The 19,999-nt window shown below is 37.5% G+C and overlaps 1 protein-coding gene across 45 annotated transcripts in view; it reads left to right on the plus strand.

Annotated features, from left to right (window-relative positions):
• ZBTB20 (zinc finger and BTB domain containing 20) overlaps positions 1–19,999 on the plus strand; it is an 825,041-nt gene that overhangs the window by 66,765 nt on the left and 738,277 nt on the right. For 12 of the 45 annotated variants that reach the window (XR_014077376.1, XM_081572052.1, XM_081572036.1 and 9 more), the window contains exon 2: positions 8,107–8,161. The exons of the other annotated variants lie outside the window; for them this stretch is intronic. The gene's annotated coding sequence lies outside the window, so the exon portion shown is untranslated. The remainder of the gene's footprint in view (positions 1–8,106; positions 8,162–19,999) is intronic. 45 annotated transcript variants of the gene reach the window in all.

The following is a 19,999-nucleotide window of genomic DNA, read 5'->3' on the forward strand; positions in this document are numbered from 1 at the left end:
GTTCATGAATCAACATAGGGACAATTAATATCTCTATGAAGTTGAACCTCCATGTTCAAGAACTTGCTTTTCTCCTCCACTTATTAAATAACTTCTGTGTCTTTCAAAAGTGTTATACAATTTTCCTTATAAAGGTTTTAAATGTTTGCTACTAAGGTTTGGTGTTTCTTTCATTTGCTTATTTAATTGCTTAGTTGTTTTTTTTTTTTTTTTTGGTTCCCTAGTGGCTCAGATGGTAAAGAATCTGCCTGCAGTGCAGGAGATCTGGGTTCAGTACCCTGGAGAAGGGAATGGCAACCCACTCCAATATTCTTGCCTGGGGAATTCCATGGACAGCGGAGCCTGACAGGCTACAGTCCATGGGATTGCAAAGAGTCGGACATGACTCAGCAATGAACCCTAATATTTTACATACTTCCTATCCTATCCTATCCTAGTTTTTAATAATATTTTCTGGATTTTTTTGTTTGTTTCTGTATAGAAAGGCTATTTATTTTGCGTGTTAATTTTGCAGATTCTCACTTTGCAAAATTCTCTTAATTTTTGTGGTAGCCTGAGGTGGGATCCCTGGTGGCTCAGATGGTAAAGCATCTGCCCCCACAATGCAGGAGTCCTGGGTTTTATTTCCGGGTCGGAAAGATCCCCTGGAGAAGGAAATGGCAACCCACTCCAGTACTCTTGCCTAGAAAATTCCATGGATGGAGGAGCCTGGTGGGCTACAATCCATGGGGTCGCAAAGAGTCACAAAGAGTCGGACAAGACTGAGCGACTTCACTTTGAATTTTGAATTTTTTGAGGTGGATTTGAGCTCCCATTCTAGCACACTGCTTAGTATCTGTGAGACCATGGACAAGTTATTCTGAGCCATTTTACTCACCTATAAACTGCAGATAAGAAAACCAAACTCCCACAGTGATGGAGACTAAGTGAGATCATATTGTAAAGCACCTAACATTTTGCCCAACACATAATAGGGACTCAGTTACTGATATCCATTATTATTGTAATGTAATGTGATATGACAGTCTTCCCTGGTAGCTCAGTGATAAAGAATTGCCTGCAATGTAGAAGATGTGGATTTGATCTCTGGGTCAGGAAAATCCCCTGGAGAAGGAAATGACAACCCACTCCAGTATTATTGCCTGAGAGATCCATGGACAGAGGAGCCTGGCGGGAAACAGTCCATGAGGTCGCAAAAGAGTCAGACATAACTTAGCAACTAAAAACAACAACAATGACCATTATGTTCTACCGTAAGAAATTGGCAACTTTACATTTTTTTAGTAAACAATGTACTAACTTGTGAATGAGCTTGTGTGAAGTAGATATTGAACATAAATGAACTCATGATGGCATTAATGTATGTGGAATAATAGTGCTTGTCAATCTCTTATGTAACACTTGTGAAATTGATGAAAAAACAGTAATTGATAAAAATGTAGTCCCATGATTTTTAAGCTTCTTTAATAAAATGGTTGCGAACTTTGTGAATACACTCTTTTAAGGCATCTGACCCTATTGTTAAAAAATGAGAATACCAGAATTTCGGGATCATTCTTATTCCTACCTCATGATTGTTGTGAGGGTTAAGTGAGATGATGCATTGAAATTATAGTGCCATTATTAATAACAATAATGCAAGTGCCTAGCTCATGGTAAGGGTTTGAAAATGGTAGTTGATTTTTTTTGTTACTATTTTATTATTACCTTTACCAGTTCTCTACTCCCACATGTATTTACCATCTCTATATATTCTTATTCTTACTAGTAATGTTGTTCTACACTTAGAATAAATATATGGAATATGTCTTACAATAGTCATTAACATAAACATAAAATAACGTATCTATAATTTGTCAATATTGAAATTAGCTAAGAGTGAAGTAAGACTCCATCACTGGAGCATGAAAGAACTTTAATTGCTGTGGATGAAATTTCTGAGGAGTTGCAAGGATAAAGAATAATTTCTCTCAAAGAATTATAGGTATTTTTTGTCATAGTTTAGAGATTCCCAGAGTTCTTGTTTGGCACTCAGAATAATTACTCCTCCACAGCCTCAGAATTCTCCTTTGTTCATTCATACATATGGAAAACAACGTAATCCCAGGTGGTGTAAGATATACAAACAGCAAGATTACCCAGATGAACTGTTGCTATTCAAGAAGTCTACTAGGCTAGTCAGACAGGAAACAATTAGCTTGTACGCACTGACTTTGAAGGCAGATTATTAGATTTGAATTCCTGCTCTGAAGCTTAGTTTAGTTCAATTCAGTTCAGTTCAGTCACTCAGTCATGTCTGACGCTTTGCGATCCCATGGACTGCAGCACGCCAGCCTTCCCTGTCCATCACCAACTCCTGGAGTTTACTCAAACTCATGTCCATTGAGTTAGTGATGCCATCCAACCATCTCATCCTCTGTCGTCCCCGTCTCCTCCCACCTTCAATCTTTCCCAGCATCAGGGTCTTTCCAAATGAGTAAGTTCTTCCCATCAGGTGGCCTAAGTATTGGAGTTCCAGATTCAGCATCAGTCCTTCCAATGAATATTCAGGACTGATTTCCTTTAGGATGGACTGGTTGGCTCTCCTTGCAGTCCAAGGGACTCTCAAGAGTCTTCTCCAACACCACAGTTCAAAAGCATCAATTCTTCTGCACTCAGCTTTCTTTAGAGTCCAACTCTTACATCCATACATGACTACTGGAAAAACCATAGCTTTGACTAGATGGACCTTTGTTGGCAAAGTAATGTCTCTGCTTTTTAATATGCTGTCTAGGTTGGTCATAACTTTTCTTCGAAGGAGCAAGTGTCTTTTAGTTTCATGGCTGCAGTCACCATCTGCAGTGATTTTGGAGCCCAGAAAAATAAAGTCTGTCACTGTTTCCACTGTTTCCCCATCTATTTGCCATGAAGTGATGAGACCAGATGCCATGATCTTAGTTTTCTGAATGTTGAGCTTTAAGCCAACTTTTCACTCTCCTCTTTCACTTTCATCAAGAGGCTCTTTAGTTCTTCTTCACTTTCTGCCATAAGTGTGGTGTCATCTGTATATCTGAGGTTATTGATATTTCTCCCAGCAATCTTGATTCCAGCTTGTGCTTCATCCAGCCCAGCATTTCTCATGATGTACTCTGCATATAAGTTAAATAAGCAGGGTGACAATACACAGCCTTGATGTTCTCTTTTTCCTTTTTGGAGCTAGTCTGTTGTTCCATGTCCAGCTCTAACTGTTGCTTCCTGACCTGAATACCGATTTCTCAAGAGGCAGGTAAGGTGGTCTGGTATTCCCATCTTTTGAAGAATTTTCCAGAGTTGTTGTGGTCCACACAGTCAAAGGCTTTGTCATAGTCAATAAAGCAGAAGTAGATGTTTTTCTGAAATTCTCTTGCTTTTTTGATGATCCAGTGGATGTTGGCAGTTTGATCTCTGGTTCCTCTGCCTTTTTAAATCTAGCTTGTGCATCTGGAAGTTCACAGTTCACATATTGTTGAAGCCTGCCTTGGAGAATTTTGAGCGTTACTTTACAAGCATGAGATGAGTGCAATTGTGGGGTATTTTGAGCATTCTTTGGCATTGCCTTTCTTTGCTATTAGAATCAAAACTGACCTTTTCCAGTCCTGTGGCCATTGCTGAGTTTTCCAAATTTGCTAGCATATTGAGTGCAGCACTTTCACAGCATCATCTTTTAGGATTTGAAATAGTGCGTAACTTTAAGTGAGTTATTTAGCCTATCTGTGTTTCAGTTTCCTTATTTACAAAATAAGGCTGAAAATAGAACCTACTATATAGGACTGTCCCGAGGATTAAGTGTGGGGTTCATGTACATCGTATAGAGCAATAATATAGTAAGCTCTCAATAAACATTTGTTTACCAGCTGAGCCACAAGGAAAGCCCAAGAATACTGGAGTGGATGGCCTATCCGTTCTCCAGAGGATCTTCCCAACCCAGGAAGCAAACCTGGGTCTTCTGCATTGTAGGCAGATTCTTTATCAACTGAGCTATCAGGGAAGTCCTGATAAACATTTGTTAACACTAATATAATATAGTAAGCTCTCAGTAAACGGATTCTTTACCAGCTGAGCCACAAGGGAAGCCCAAGAATACTGGAGTGGGTAGCCTATCCGTTCTCCAGTGAATCTTCCCAACCCAGGAATCCAACTGGGGTCTCCTGCATTACAGGGGGATTCTTTATCAACTGCGCTATCAGGGAAGCCCTGGTAAATGTTGGTTAAAACTAATATAATTATTACATAAAGCAGAATAAAATTAATGCTTCAAAACAATAAAAATGAAGTGATACAGTATTATAGAGGATGGTAATACTGATTTTTTTCTTTCTATGGCTTCGGGCAATGGAATTAGGGGAGTTTTCTTGGATGAAGTGATGTTTAAACTGAAACCTTGATGCATAGTTTCTGTAGGGAGAGAGAATATGGAGGGGTAGGAGTGAGCTGATTTCTAGGCTAGGTGGATAGTCTAAGCAATAATTTAAAGGTGGTAGAGAAGTAAAAGTAAAAAGTTCTTGGACTTTGGAATCAGAAAGACTGCTATCTGAAGCCCAGATTTACTCCTTATTAGCAGTGTGGCCCTGGGCAACACAGGGTCTATTTGATTTCTTCCCCTCTGAGATGTGATCTGGTAACTCTGTCTAGACAGTAAGTTATAGTGATTATGGGGCTGACATTGTCATGTGCTGCCTGTTGTCCAATGTCTGTGAAGTATTTTGTCCAATTTTTAGTTGTTTAATGCAGGAGGCTAACTCCTGTGCTGCTTCTATCATTTTCAGAAGCAGAGGACCAAGACATTACTTTCACTTTTCTCCTCATTGAGTTTGGGAGTTATCTAATTTTGTTAGCACCCTATTGTTAGTTACCTTTGTTGTACTCACTTCATTGCATTACAATATTTAGTTCACTTATCTGCCTTTTCATTGCACTGGCTTCTTTGAAAATGGGGACTGTGTCTGGTTCACTTTTATTCCTACTACCAACCCACTGCTATGGAGTCTGGAACATAGCAAGCTGTTACTGAATATCTTTTACATTCAGTATAATTACCATGAGTTGTAGTTTAATGCTATACAGTGAAAGACTGAATGTTATGCTAGAGTTTGGACTTTATTTGGTAAACCACCCAAGGTTTTTAAGGAGGTAAGGGAAATTCCTTGAGCCTTTATTTTTATGGAAGGTAATTCTGGAAGCATAAAGATGGATGACAGAGATTAGAGGATGGAAATACTTAGATTACTTAGGATTCTAGATAGTACAGTGGGAGTAGAAAGAATATTGACAGGATCTGGTGATTGTTTAAATGGGTGCTGCTAAAAGGGGTGGTGAAAAAGTGATGACTCAGGTTTTCAAAATGGTTGATCAAATCCTTTAGAATGAAACATTATGTTCTTCTGTCTTTTTTGATACCTAAGTTAAGGATTTTAGTACAAAAATTTGAGAGCAAAAAATTCACAATGTAAAGCAGTAATTAATGGTAGGGATTTAAATTATTTTTTACTAGAATAAAGCTTGGATTTAAATTTTTATAATTCTTAAGGTAAATCTTTTGTGGGTCTTATTTTATTATGTAGTAGTTTTCCATTGTACTCTAAATATCATTGTCTCTCTTTACATACATTTTCCTTCATTATAATCTCTTTTCATTGGATACCATATCTATGTGTGTATATATTTCTCTTTCCTCGTTAGTTTTTAGGTTTTTCTGAAAGATTACTTCTTTTAGTCTTTAGAATATGTTGGTGCTGGACTCAGAAATTCATCTTGTGTAGTTGTGTGGGATAGTACCTGTAGAAGAACTGAGAGTAAGTATTAATTTTTCTCAAAAATATTTCAAAGTTTCTTCTGTAGTATCAGTTTTCATCCAAATTGTCTTCTCTTTTTGAGAGAAGTTAGAAGAGCTACTGAGAGAGTTGAAGCCATGGTAGAAGTCGAGGAACAAGAAACATTAGAACAATTATGGAAACCCTCTAATGCCAAACATTTATATATTAAATACAATCGTAGCTATTTGAAAAGTTAAAACACATAACAAGAACTTGTTTACAGTGGTCTGAAGGACATTAATTAGAACTAACTGATTGAAAATGTGGAAAGAAAATTTTTCTCCCAGAGACTTCTATTCATTCAATCCTGTAGGAAGTAATGCTTCTTATAAAGTATGATCTAACTTGAAAAGAATGATACAATGTTTGAATCAACAATAGCATCCTGACAAGGTAGGGGAATATTTTTGATTTTGCATTCCATTTCTCATTTTAGTTTCTTCTGTAAACTATGTGTTACTCCTGTTATAGAGAAAGACACACACAGTGACTACCATTTATTGAGTCACTCTTTGTGCTGGTAACTGAACTATGAGGTAAATATTATCTCCCTCTTCACAACAGTCTCACAAGGCAGATATTATTTACATGTTATCAGTGAAGAATCTAAGGCTAAATTAGATTAAATAACTTCCATAAAGCTACATATCTAGTTATGGCAAGTTATTTGGAATCAGTGGTGTAACAGGTAAAAAGAAGTTGCTAAATCTAATGTGTATTCTGTTATGTGCAATGAAAGGACTTTTTACCTTTCATCCAGTAGATAGAAGAAGATGATCTGTTTTGGAATAGAAGTTGAAAAGGGCTAAAGAACTCAGGCAAGTGTTTGTGTTTTTGACTGGTTGGAGTGAGTGTATCCGTGAATACTGATGCCTCACTGTGGCATATCTCTACAAAATTCTAAGTGCTGCTTTCAGCACTGCTTTGTACAGTGATGTCCAGGGCAACTCAAAACTACATTATGCCTTGCTGAGGCCAGTTGAGGAGCCAGGAGCAATGGTGACTGCAGGGAAGGTTTTTTTTTTTTTTTTTAATAACTTTTAACTGTATTTGGAACATCTTTTGTGGGGCAGACTTACTCAGTGAAACTATTCCAGGCCATTAGAGCACCTTGGACCCAATGCCATGTATTGAAAATCATATCAGTTTCAACTCTGATCTAATCTCAGAGTCTGTGGTCCTAATCAGTGTTTTACTGTGTGTAATAAGCATATTATTTAGTTACTTGCATCAGTTTCTGAAAAACGCAATACTTATCCCTGGATACAGTTTTAAACGCCCAAGTGATTTTGAGTACCAGCCCAGAGGAAAAAAAAATCAATTATATAAAATGATCTCTTACTATAAATGGGGAACCCCAAGAACATATAATCAATTAGAATTTATCGGTTTCTTTTAATGGCAAGAATATTTACATCTGGGTGAATTTTAGTGATTAAAAAACCCAGTCTCAGAAGAGACTAAGTTCCACTGTAAAGAAGTCTAGTTATTTGCCTTAGTTTCAAAAGAATAATTCCCTAAGTATTTCAAAATGTCCGACTGGCTGCCCCAGCTATTCTCTTTAGAAGCTTCTTTCTCATCCTCATGGCACATCCCTCTGGCATGCATGACCAGCTGCAAGCTAAACCCTGTGGAATAAGAATTCTTTCATCCCTTTGTGTGATGTGTTTCATTTTCGGAGTTTGGATGATCCTCGTCGGCAGCAGAGGCAGGCATTGTTAGTTTCAATAGGCGGCCTGGATGCGCAAGAACAGTCATCATAGAGACAGGCCCTCAGGGTCTGTCCCTTCGTGCCATGGTGCTGTGTTAGATCACTTTCCCCTGCTGGATTAATGGCCAGAGAAAAAGGAAGACAAACTGTACCCAAAGCAATCCAATTAAAGTACTTGAACTTTACTGACGTGCATCCTGTTGTTTTCTCAACTTCCTAACCTATGGTTAATTTCTCCAGCCAGTAGAAAGGAATGACATAAGTAAGAGAATTATCTCAACTTCGCAATTTTCTTTAGTTTGAAAAGGCTTCAACATTTGTTCTATAAGATGAAATAATAATATGTGTTTTGTATAGCTGAGCTTTTGGGGGGTTTGATCTTTCTATCTCTCCTCATGTTTTCACCAAAATTACTGCCAGAACTTGTTATATGAAACTGCTCAGCCTTCAACATTTTATCTCTGTTCACAGTCTCCACTGCAGCATTAGTTCATTCTGGGCATTTTGGCTTCCTTGAATCTCCAGTTGATTCCCACTCTCATGACTGGTGATATCCTTTTCCAGGTTAATCGAGGATTCTCTACTGGGCTCTGTCATCCATGCCACTCTAAGGAGGAAGGTAATTTACTGGGCTTTGGGCTGTCAGCCCCATCATTTGTGAAATGACCTCCCTGACTCTATGTTCAAAGTACAAGCTAGGATTTCTAGTAATAGTATATTGTATATGTATGATGACTGATAGTTTGTAAAGTGTTTTCATATATTTTATTTTATGTAATTCTGACCATAGTTCTGTGAGATGGAGAGAGCAAGTATTATTGTCTCCTTTTTAGATAAGGAAAGTATAATTCAGGGAGGGGAAGTGAATTATTCCACATCAAATAAGTAGTAACAGGTTGAACCTGAACTTAAAATTTAGAGCTTTTACCACATAAGGTGATGGTTTCCTCTGGTAGGGACTTTCTTTCTTAAAGTCTGAGTTTCTTCATTTATTAATTACACATTTTTATGTGTATGAGTGTATATGTACATACTCACACACATAAAGTAGGGAAGGGGCTTTGTTATAATTTATTGAGCTTCGGATAGAATTTTATGACTTCAGTTTTATCAGTGAAGTAGTCTCCCAGTATTTCTATTTAAGAAACATAAGAAGGAATGTATTAACTTCCTAGTATAGAATTTTGGTGTTATTGTAAACCCCCTATCAAATATGATTATATTTTTCAATTGTAAGTCCATTCTCCCAGAAACCTAATATACTTATTAAATAGTATTCATTGTGATTAGGGAAGGTATGAATATAGTAGAAGCCCTCTTGGCCAATCCCTGCTTTAGGCTGATAGGAAACTCTGAAATATGGTGTATTTCTGTCCCTCTGTTTACTTGCTGTTAGGCTTACTTAGAGTCATTTGTGTTTGTTTTTAAATTTGTTTATGCCAATTGAATGTGCAATTGTAATTTAATTATGCAAACTGGTGAAATATGATTAAAAAGTATAAATGTCTATTGATATTATGAAATTTAAGTTGACTGCTTTGGAAAGACTTTTTAAAGGTGAATCACTAAAACAAATTAGTGTGGGTAGACAACAGTGAGAGATCTCCTAGGGCAAGGGTAGCAGATGAATGTAAAAATTTGGAAGGGTCTTGTATTCAACTTGCTGTGCGAGTCTCTTTAAGCACTCGCTGCCATTAAATAAACCAAAATCTTTAAACTCTCACTGACTTTACATAAATGATACATTGTGGTACAGTCTGAGTAAGGAGAATAATGTGACTTAGCAGATCAAGAGTCAGTGACAGCCTTTGATCTTACATAAAAGATTGGTCAATCAGTGTAAAGTTTTATGTTTTAACTTTAAAGGAATGAAATATCTTTAAATTCACTTAAACAACTTTCCCCCTGTTTTTCTGTATCCTGTTTAAAAAATGAAGATAAAAATAATTTTACCTAACAAGGAATTTTTTTGAATGTGTGAGGATTAAGAAGGCAATGGCACCCCACTCCAGTACTCTTGCCTGGAAAATCCCATGGACGGAGGAGCCTGGTAGGCTACAGTCCATGGGGTCGCTAAGAGTCAGACATGACTGAGCAACTTCACTTTCACTTTTCCTGTTCATGCACTGGAGAAGGAAATGGCAACCCACTCCAGTATTCTTGCCTGGAGAATCCCAGGGATGGCGGAGCCTGGTGGGCTGCCATCTATGGGGTCACACAGAGTCGGACACGACTGAAGCGACTTAGCAGTAGCAGCAGGATTAAGTGAGATAATACATGCAGAGTGCAGAGCACCTAGAACAATACCCTGCATAGGTACTGAAAACATCAGCTATCATTGTCATCCTCAATACCATTTTCTCTCCCCACCTCCTCCTTCTCACCCTCTTGAGTTTATTTGCTGAAGGGCTTACATACACCGATATTAAAAAATATAATCTTCTAGATCACAACGGCCAGCTATTGGAATATTATGTTTGGGTTGGCAGTGAAACTGTCCATTTCCTAAGCCCACTCCACCCTACTCTTTCTTTCAGATTTATGAGACAAGGAAGTATAACTATAACTCATTTATTCTCAGGAACTGCTGAGACCTGAAATTGTAGGTGACACCTGAGAGAAAGGGTTAGATGTAGTCTCAGCTGAAGACTATCAAAAGGATTGAAAAGTGGAGAGTTTGAGGTGTATTGGTGGAGTTGTGTGTAGTGCTTACACGGCGTCTACCCACACTGAGCCTAGATCCAGTCAAGATGTTTTTCCACACTTGTTGGTGTTCAGTGGCTAAGTCATGTCCGACTCTTTGCAACCCTGTAGACTGCAGCATGCCAGGCTTCCCTGTCCTTCACCATCTCCTGGATCTAGTCAAGATGTTTCTCTACAGAGTTCTCTCACAATTTTAAATAGAGAACAAGGAAAAGAAAAGAGAAATCTTGAGGAAAAAAAAAAAACCCTGGTAGCTAAATGGGAATAAGGATAAGCATTGTACTGTGTGCCTTCAATTCCTAAGTGCTTCTGCTGACCAGTAGTTTACAGGTCTCCATTAAGGATTCCACATTTAGAAACTGCTTTTAGGAGGAGAATTTTCTAAGTGCTGATACATACATTTTCATATCATTTCACATCCTGTTGTCCTGTGTAAGAATGTGCTCTTCATAGAAAAAAAGACTCAAACTCTAGAGGCAGAGATGTTACCAACAATGCTGATAGTGTCCTCCAGGGTTTGGATGTTAGTGGCTCAGTGGTAAAGAATCCGCCAGCAGTGCAGATGCTACAGGAGATGTGGGTTCTTTCCCTGGGTCAGGAAGATCCCCTGGAGGAGGGCATGTCAACCCACTCCAGTATTCCTGCCTGGAGAATCCCATGGACAGAGGAGCCTGGAGGGCTACAGACCATAGGGTTGCAAGGAGTTGGATATGACTGAAGCGATTTAGCATGCACACAGTATAATGGTTGACTCAGTGCTGGTGCCATTGGAATGAATGTGCCATCAGTGGGTTCTTTTTAATTATTACTATTCCTAGAAGTGTTGTTATTTACCTTCTATAGATGGTTTGCATGACACTTCCATAATTTTAAAAGCTAAAGCAAATAGGTAGCCAGGGGGAATGTAAGACATTTTCCAAAGTTGAGAAACAATTTTTAAATGGTATAATCTGAAGTTTATTAAGTACTACTTTGTGTCCTTAAACGATAGAGGTATCACTGTTGGTCACTTTCTATGCCTATTATGGAATTAGGTCTATTTCATTTTCATATTGTAGTCCATCTTTACTGGTCATAAAACCTTTGAATAGAAGATATCTTGTCTGTCTGCTTCATGACTCTTTATATCATTGGGATTGCTTTATACAACATACATTTTCCTTGTTGTTGTTGTTCAGTCGTTTAGCTCTGTCTGACTCTTTGCAGCTCCAAATATTGCAGCATGGCAGGCTCCTCTGTCTTTCGCTATCTCCCAGAGTTTGCTCAAATTCATGTCTGTTGAGTCAGTGTTGCCTCCAACCATCTCATCCTCTGTTGCCCCCTTCTCCTTTTGCCTTTAATCTTTGCCAGCAAAGGGGTCTTTTCCAGTGAGTTGGCTCTTCGCATCAGGTGACCAAAGTATTGGAGCTTCAGCATCAGTCCTTCCAATGAATATTCAGGGTTGATTTTCTTTAGGATTGACTGGTTTGAGCTCTGTGCTGTCCAAGGAACTCTCAAGAGTCTTCTCCAACACCACAGTTCAAAAGCATCAATTCTTTGGTGCTCAGCCTTCTTTACGGGCCAATTCTCACATCCATTGATGACTACTGGAAAAACCATAACTTTGCCTGTACAGATCTTTGTCAGCTAAGTGATGTCTCTGCTTTTTAATGTGCTGTCTAGGTTTGTCATAGCTTTCCTTCCAAGGAACATTTTGCATTTTTCTACCCACTAGTTACATTAAAATTTCTCCTCTGCTCTGTCTTTTCTGTGCTCTAGTTTCAATCATTATGTGTGCGTGTGTGCTCAGTCACTTCAGTTATGTTTGACTCTTTGCGACCCCGTGGATTGTAGCTTGCTAGTCTCCTCTGTCCCTGTGATTCTCCAGGCAAGAATACTGGAGTGGGTTGCCATGTCCTCCTCCAGGAGATCTTCCCAACCCAGGGATTGAATCCTTGTCTCCTGCAACTCCTGCAGCGCAGGCGGGTTCTTTACCCACTGAGCCATCTGGGAAGCCCTCCAATCATTATATATCCTATCAATTTTGGCTATCCTCAGCCTTCTGCCCAGGAGTGTGTCTTCACATATTTTTCTTTACTTTTCCATATGTCAGTATTTGTTAACATGTATAACCTATACTTTTATTTCTTAGTTTGTTGATTTAAATTTCATCCCTTTTTTTTCTTTAGCTACAGCATTTCCATAGTCATTTTGGATGAGGACAACAGTGGAATTTATAAAAACTAAATAGCATCCCAGAAAATACCCATCTTTATTCTGTTATATGATATGCTCGGTATTCAGACTTCTACCTAGTGAGAATCTTTTTGTTTTACAAGATATTTTTTAAGGTGATGGGATACAAGAGAATTTCTTTTTTTCAGAGGAAATTCCTGTTATTCAACCTGGTATTTAGAATCTTTTGCTAAGGACCTTTATAGAAACAGAAAAGAGTAGTCTCAGTTTGAATATGTTCACAGTGCTCTGTTTTTGACTCATATCCCTTGGGCCTGCTCCTTAATTTTTTAAAAAATTACATTTATTTTATTTTTTCTCAGTTTTATTGATATATAATTGACATACAGCATTGTATACATTTAAGGTGTGTAGCATAATGATTTGACTTATATACACCATGAAATGATTGATGTAGTAACTTTGGTGAATATCCATCATCTCATATCAATGTAAAATAAAAGAAAAAGAAAAAAACATTTTCCATGTGATGAGACTTCAGGATTTACTCTCTTAGCTTTCATATATAACATAAAGCAGTATTATTTATCTTGATCGTGTTGTATATTACATCCCTAGTACTTATTTATCTTTTATCTTTTGACCACTTTCTTCCAATTTCCTCCCCTTTCACCCCCTGCTTCTGGTGGTTACAGATCTGATTTCTTTTTCTATGAGATTATTTGTCTTTTTTTTTTCTTTTTGTTTTTTGGAGGTATAATCAACCTACAACATTGCTGGTACACGACATAGTGATTTGATATTTCTATATATTACAAAATGATCACTATGATTAGTCTAGTTACCATCTGTCAGTACTGTAAACTATTACGTTATTATTTACTATATTCCTCATGCTGCACATTTCATTCCCATGATTCATTTATTTTGTAACTGGAAGTTTGTGGCTCTTGATATCCCTCACCGATTTCTTTTCCCCATCCCTCCCTCTCTGGCAACCAACCACCTGTTTGCTCTCTGTATTTGTGACTCTGTTTCTGTTTTGTTATGTTTGTTTACTTGTTGATTTTTTCTTTCAAATTCCACATATGAGTGAAATCATGCAGTATTTGTCATTCTCTGATTTATTTCACTTAGCATAATACCTTTTAGATTTATCTATGTTGTCACAAATGGCAAGATTTTATATTTTTATGTCTTGGTATGGACAGAGAAGTATGGTGAGCTACAGTATATGGGATCACAAAGAGTCGGACGTGACTGAGCAACTAACATTGATTCAGTATTTTGTGTTTTTTGATTGGAACATTTAGTCCATTTACATTTAAAGTAATTATTAATAAGTATATACTTACTGTGGAGAAGGAAGTATCAATCCACTCCAGTATCCTTGCCTGGAGAATCCTCATGGACAGAAGAGCCTGGTGGGCTACAGTTCATAGGGCTGCAAAGAGTTGGACACGACTGAAGCAACTTAGCACACACACACACGTGTACTTACTGATATTTTGTTAATTGTTTTCTAGTTGTTTTTAAAGGTCTTTTTATTCCTTTCTTCTTTTTTTACGCTCTTCCCTTGGAATTTTGTGACTCTCTTTAACGTCATATTGGCTTGTGGTTGCCATGGGGCATATATATATATAGTGTGTGTGTGTATAATTAAGTTGATACTCTATTAATTTAGAGTGCATATTTACTCCCCTCCACATTTAATGTTTTTGACATCATAGTTTACATCTTTTTGTTTTGTGTATTTCTTGGCTACTTACTGTGGATATAGGTGATTTTTACTACTTTTGTCTTTGAATCTTCCTACTAGCTTTTTTTTTTTTTTAATTTAATTTAATTTAATTTAATTTTTTTTTAATAAATTTATTTATTTTAGTTGGGGGCTAATTACTTTACAATATTGTAATAGTTTTTGCCATACATTGACATGAATCAGCCATGGGTTTACATGTGTTCCCCTTCCTGGACCCCCCACCCACCTCCCTCCCCATCCCATCCCTCTGGGTCATCCCGTTGCCCCGGCCCTGAGCCCTTGTCTCATGCATCGAACATGGAATGGTGTTCTGTTTCACATATGATAATATACATGTTTCAATGCTATTCTCCCAGAACGTCCCACCCTCACCTTCTCCCTCAGAGTCCATAAAATTGTTCTATGCATCTGTGTCTCTTATTCTGTCTCGCATATAGGGTTATCGTTACCATCTTTCAAATTCCATATATATGCATTAGTATACTGTATTGTTGTTTTTCTTTTTATTTTATTTTATTTTATTTTTTTATAAATTTATTTATTTTAGTTGGGGGCTAATTACTTTACAATATTGTAATAGTTTTTGCCATACATTGACATGAATCAGCCATGGGTTTACATGTGTTCCCCTTCCTGGACCCCCCACCCACCTCCCTCCCCATCCCATCCTTCTGGATCATCCCATTGCCCCGGCCCTGAGCCCTTGTCACATGCATCGAACATGGAATGGTGTTCTGTTTCACATACGATAATATACATGTTTCAATGCTATTCTCCCAGAACGTCCCACCCTCACCTTCTCCCTCAGAGTCCATAAAATTGTTCCATGCATCTGTGTCTCTTATTCTGTCTCGCATATAGGGTTATCGTTACCATCTTTCAAATTCCATATATATGCATTAGTATACTGTATTGTTGTTTTTCTTTCTGGCTTACTTCACTCTGTATAATGGGCTCCAGTTTCATCCATCTCAGTAGAACCGATTCAAATGTTTTTTTTTTAATGGCTGAGTAATATTCCATTGTGTATATGTACCACAGCTTCCTTATCCATTCGTCTGCTGATGGACATCTAGGTTGCTTCCATGTCCTGGCTATTGTAAACAGTGCTGCGATGAACATTGGGGTACACGCGTCTCTTTCAATTCTGATTTCCTCGGTGTATATGCCCAGCAGTGGGATTGCTGGGTCATATGGCAGTTCTATTCCCAGTTTTTTAAGGAATCTCCACACTGTTCTCCATAGTGGCTGTACTAGTTTGCATTCCCACCAACAGTGTAAGAGGGTTCCCTTTTCTCCACACCCTCTCCAGCATTTATTGCTTGTAGACTTTTGGATAACAGCCATTCTGACTGGTGTGAAATGATACCTCATTGTGGTTTTGATTTGCATTTCTCTAATAATGAGTGATGTTGAGCATCTTTTCATGTGTTTGTTAGCCATCTGTATGTCTTCTTTGGAGAAATGTCTGTTTAGTTCTTTGGCCCATTTTTTGATTGGGTCGTTTATTTTTCTGGAATTCAGCTGCAGAGCTTTATAAATAGTTGATTTCCTACCTTTATTGTATGTTTGCCTTTACCAATGAGATTTTTCCTTTCACAATTTTAATATTTCTAGTCAGGCCTTTTACTTTCCACTTACAGAAATGCCTTTAATATTTCTTATAAAACTGGTTTAGTGGTGCTGAACACTTTCAGCTTTTGCTTGTCTAGAAAACTCTATCTCTCTATCTCTCCTTCAACTCTAAATGATAGCCTTGCCATCAAGAGTATTCTTGGTTGTAGATTTTCTCCTTTTTCTCTTTAAATATATGGTGGCACTCCTTACTGGCCTTCAAAGTTTCTGCTGAAAAGTCATCTGACAGTTTTATGAGAGTTCCTTTGTACAAAACTAGTTGTTTTTCTCCTGCTACTTTTAATATTTTCTCTCTGTCTTAGTGTGGATCTGTTTAGGTTGATCTTCTTTGGGACTTTCTGTGCTCTTTGGACATGGACATCAGTTTTCTTTCCCAGGTTGGGGAAGTTTTCAGCTATTGTGGCTTCAGGAAATTCTCTGCCTTTATCTCTCTCTTCTCCTTTCTGGACCCCTATAATATGAATGTTAGATGCTTGATGTGACAGAGGGGTCTTAAACTGTCCTCATTTTTTAAAGTTTTTTTTTTTTCTTTTTTTCCTTCAGCTTGGATACCTCCAGTACTTTGTCTTTCAGTTCACTGATCTGTTCCTCTATATTATCTAATCTGCTGTTGAAATAGTAATAAAAATACATTTTATTTTAATTATATTCTTCAGCTCTATTTGATTCTTTATGTTTTCTATCTCTTGGTTAAATTTCTCACTGTGTTTGTCTATTATTCTCCCAAATTCACTGAGCATCTTTATGATCATTAACTTTGACTCTTCATCAGATAGATTGCATATCTATACTTTGCTTAGTTCTTCTTTTGGGGGGTTCTATCTTGTTCCTTTGGAACATACTCCTCTGTTTTCTCATTTTGCTTAATTCTCTGTTTATGTGCCTGTATTAGGTAGGTGGCTCAGATGGTAAAGAATCTGCCTGCGATGTGGGAGACCTGGGTTTGATCCATGGGTTGGGAAGATCCCCTGGAGAAGGGAATGGCTACCCACTCCAGTATTCTTGCCTGCAGAATTCCATGGACAGGGGAGCCTGGCAGGCTATAGTCCCTGGGGTTGCAAAGAGTTGGACCCTTTGTGAAGTAAGTGACCTTCACTTTCACTTTCATTAGATAGGTCAGTTATATTTTTTGACCTTGGAGAAGTGGCATTTCAGAGGATATATTCTGTGAGGCCCAGCAGCATACTTCCCTCTAGTCATTAGAGCTATGTGATTTAAGTCTGCCTCCAATGTGTGCTGGGTGAGCCCTTCTGTTGTGTGGTCCCAACTACTGTGGGAGCACTTGTAGGCAGGGCTGGCCCCCAGCATGTTTGGCTGCCAAGCCCTGCCTCTTTCAGAGGCTACCAGCTACTGGTGGGTGAAGACATGTTCTGGAGTAGCTGGCTTTGGGGTCCAGGGATACCAACTAGTGTAGCCCCTCAATATTTTAAATTTTAGGTTGTGGATTAAGGCATTTTTGTAATTGGCCTAGGATGAATTGCTAAACTTCAGACTTCTGGCTGGCAAGTTAGTTGACTTTAGTGCCTGACAGGGGTCAGGATCATGGGACATGAGGTTGTCGTGGTAGAAGTGCACAATTAGATTATGTGCATGAACATGGTACTGTTTCTATTTGGTTTAAAAGGCAGTTTGGATATCATTACAGTAATATGAAAGGCAGTAACTTGATCAAAATTCTAGCTAAAAAAGTTCTTATTTTGGTGTATTTGTCATCTGGAGAGGTGTGTAGAGGATAATCTAAAGATAAGAGTACTGAAAATGGAAACATCTTTATTTTACTTGCTTTCCAAGTAGTAGTGTACACTGTTTTGTTATGTTGAAAAATTTCGCTATGTTATCTGTTGAATGATTTAACAGATGTCCAAATAAAGATCACATTGATGTTCCATATAAAGGTCTGCTGGATATATGTATATATATATACACACATACTTTTAAAAATATATATTTATGACATTTTGACTAAGTTGATCATCTGTAATAATAAATTCTATTGAATTATTTGGCTTATTAAATAGTAGATAAGCTTCTGCTGCTTGGGTTTGTTGGCCTGATATTACCCATAATTTCATTCATTCATTCATCCTTTCACTGAGCACCTATTATGTTATGTGTTTGTCACAGTAGAGAATAGAAAGATAGTTAAGACGTGGCCCCTACCTGCTAAAATCTGTAGTCTAGTGGCTATTATATAAAGCTTTCTTAGATTTGGCCTTTATTATAAAAATGTGTTGATCCTGTAATTATTTCACGTCTAGAAGATCTAATTGCTATTGTCTCCTTCAAATCTTTAATTTGCATCTTCAGTGTTTTGTATACTGAATTTAATGTACTGTCAATAACTTTAAACAGATTATACTCTCCAAATGATGGCATAAAATGTTATAAAATATTATGGTAAACAGAACTTTATTAAATATTTTTATAGGGTTAATACTATTTTTTTAAAGCATATCACCCTCTTTCCTTTCATTCGATTCCTTCTTTATTTGAGAGAAGAGATGGGAAAAAATAGCTGTCATTCAGTAGTAATGAAAATCCAGTGTAAGCAGAAAACCCAAAAGAAGCCCCTTTATTTCTATCTGGTTTCTGATTCAATAAAGTGCAAGTTTAGGAGCCTCAAGAGATGAAGTTGGAGAGATACACTGGTGCTACCATGAAGTGCCTTATATAAGCCATGCTAAGGATCTGGAAATGAGGTGGGATCCACTAAAGGGTTTTATGTAAGGAAATGGGTCCTTACTTCTGTTGAGAAAAAACATTTCATCAATTGAGTGTAGGAGAAAGGGCATAAAGAGAAGAGACTAGAGTCTGTGAGATCAGTTAGCAGACAAGGAATGGCAATCAGGATGAAGTACAGGGAGGGCCTGATCTGAAAGAGTGTTTGTGAAGCTGTGAGGAATATCAAGAGGGATGGACTCATGAGATTTTTAGAAGGTAGAGTTGGTAAAATTTGGGGACAGCATAGATGGGGGGTGGGAGTTGGTTGCTGTTAAGGAAAAAGAAGTTGAGGATGACTTTCAAGTGTTTTGCTTGAGTACCTGGGTGGTGCTCTTCATGGAGGAAAAGATTATTTTAGGAGAAGCATTTAACCTCAGGTCAGGGAGAGTGTGAGGATGGGAGATAAAGAAGGATATAAATAATTCGACTGATTTCAAATATAAATTTCCTTTGCTTGGAGAAAATATGGTGTCATCCTATGACCTGAAAGAGTAAAACTTAGATGAACTTAGATGAAGTCTGCCATGTCGAAGCAGGAGAGGGAGTTTCATGGGAGAGTATTGATTAGGAAATTTTAGTAAAAAAATAGAAGGTTTAGAATCAGGTATTTATTCTTGGAGTCTTTTTTTCTCAGTTTTTTAAAAATTAATTTATTTTTTATTGAAGGATAATTGTTTTACAGAATTTTGCTGTTTTGTGTCAAATCTCAACATGAATTTTTAATTAATGGCAAATTTCTTCCATTTTCTTTACCAAGAGTTAGATTGCCATATTAAAATGTTTTGGCTTTATTGTGTGTGTGGGAGTCCTTGGAAAGTGGGGACTTTAAGAGATTATCTATGTGAGGAGGCAGTATGGTAAGGAAGGCAAGTTCAAATACCAGCTATATGAATTGCTAGTTAAACAACCTTGCATGAACCACTTAACTTTTGGAGCTTCCATTTTTTCACCTCTAAAATAAAAGGATTGAATCAGATGATCTCTGAGAAGCTTTTTAACAGTTAAAACCCTATGATTTTATGACCCTATAAATAGCATGATTATACCTATAGGATTAACATCTTAGAAACTTTAACAACAGACTTCCAGTTAAACTTGGTGATTGAACATGTTTTCCCTTGTTCCTTCCAAGTAAAGGACTAAAAGTATGACTAAAAGGCTAAAAAAATACAAATCCACAAGTGTAATAAAGAAGAGGAAGCGACATGTGAAAGAGATACAATTTTTGGAAGTTGTACAGTGGATGAAAGAATTGGTAGAATGGAGAAAGCTAAATACAAGTGTCTGGAGAGTACTGTGCCAAGGAAAAAGGAAGCCAGTTCATGCTCTAGAACTGGCTTAAGAATTGGAGGCAGTACTTTCTCTGGAAGATAATGGCTGAAGTGAAAATATAATTAATACACTCAGATAGATAGAAGATAGTACTTCCATGAAACATGACAGAATAATATAAAAAGTGAA

Source organism: Giraffa tippelskirchi, chromosome 2 (assembly GCF_054371585.1).
Source record: "Giraffa tippelskirchi isolate mGirTip1 chromosome 2, T2T-mGirTip1v1.2.pri, whole genome shotgun sequence".
NCBI classification, from domain to species: domain Eukaryota; kingdom Metazoa; phylum Chordata; class Mammalia; order Artiodactyla; family Giraffidae; genus Giraffa; species Giraffa tippelskirchi.